We start from the raw sequence: 1,217 nt of genomic DNA, 5'->3' as shown, positions 1-1,217 counted from the left end.
TCCCGTTATATTATTTTTGACGTTTGCGATATGTTTAAGCTCGATGCTCATTGCTCGCGCGTCTTGGGGCGGCTTTGTGGCGCGAAGAGCGCTTTCTGAAAGGGGTGGAAAAAACTCGTGTTGCTGCGGTATGGAGGGAGGGGTGGAAACCGTGGAAAACTCGTCTCCGTGATTGAGCGGGAGAGTAAGTAGTATAGGACATTATCCATTGTTAGGGAACGGTTGTAATGGTAGTGAGAATGTAGAATCGTCTTTGGAGCGGACCTGGGAGTGGCAAGCATAAGGGACGAAGACGGGGAAACATGTCGGATGCGATCATACCAGCACTAAAGCACCGGATCCCATCAGAACTCCGAAGTTAAGCGTGCTTGGGCGAGAGTAGTACTAGGATGGGTGACCTCCTGGGAAGTCCTCGTGTTGCATTCCTTTTATAATTATTTTTTGCGCCTTGTGACAAGCATATCGCACGTGCGCGATATATATTAATCCCGTTATATTATTTTTGACGTTTGCGATATGTTTAAGCTCGATGCTCATTGCTCGCGCGTCTTGGGGCGGCTTTGTGGCGCGAAGAGTGCTTTCTGAAAGGGGTGGAAAAAACTCGTGTTGCTGCGGTATGGAGGGAGAGGTGGAAACCGTGGAAAACTCGTCTCCGTGATTGAGCGGGAGAGTAAGTAGTATAGGACATTATCCATTGTTAGGGAATGGTTGTAATGGTAGTGAGAATGTAGAATCGTCTTTGGAGCGGACCTGGGAGTGGCAAGCATAAGGGACGAAGACGGGGAAACATGTCTGATGCGATCATACCAGCACTAAAGCACCGGATCCCATCAGAACTCCGAAGTTAAGCGTGCTTGGGCGAGAGTAGTACTAGGATGGGTGACCTCCTGGGAAGTCCTCGTGTTGCATTCCTTTTATAATTATTTTTTGCGCCTTGTGACAAACATATCGCACGTGCGCGATATATATTAATCCCGTTATATTATTTTTGACGTTTGCGATATGTTTAAGCTCGATGCTCATTGCTCGCGCGTCTTGGGGCGGCTTTGTGGCGCGAAGAGCGCTTTCTGAAAGGGGTGGAAAAAACTCGTGTTGCTGCGGTATGGAGGGAGGGGTGGAAACCGTGGAAAACTCGTCTCCGTGATTGAGCGGGAGAGTAAGTAGTATAGGACATTATCCATTGTTAGGGAACGGTTGTAATGGTAGTGAGAATGTAG

General features: G+C 48.3%; 2 non-coding genes across 2 annotated transcripts; both read left to right on the top strand.

Annotated features, from left to right (window-relative positions):
• Positions 1-307: 307 nt before the first annotated feature.
• Positions 308-426, top strand: LOC119343162. The gene has a single exon (XR_005165930.1). It is a non-coding gene; the product is annotated as a 5S ribosomal RNA (ribosomal RNA).
• Positions 427-793: 367 nt separating this feature from the next.
• Positions 794-912, top strand: LOC119343163. The gene has a single exon (XR_005165931.1). It is a non-coding gene; the product is annotated as a 5S ribosomal RNA (ribosomal RNA).
• The last annotated feature ends 305 nt before the right edge of the window (positions 913-1,217 follow it).

The sequence above is a fragment of the Triticum dicoccoides genome, unplaced genomic scaffold, assembly GCF_002162155.2.
Source record: "Triticum dicoccoides isolate Atlit2015 ecotype Zavitan unplaced genomic scaffold, WEW_v2.0 scaffold117140, whole genome shotgun sequence".
NCBI lineage: Eukaryota > Viridiplantae > Streptophyta > Magnoliopsida > Poales > Poaceae > Triticum > Triticum dicoccoides.
The sequence above is the reverse complement of the archived record's forward strand: the minus strand, read 5'-3'. Positions and strand labels throughout refer to the sequence as shown.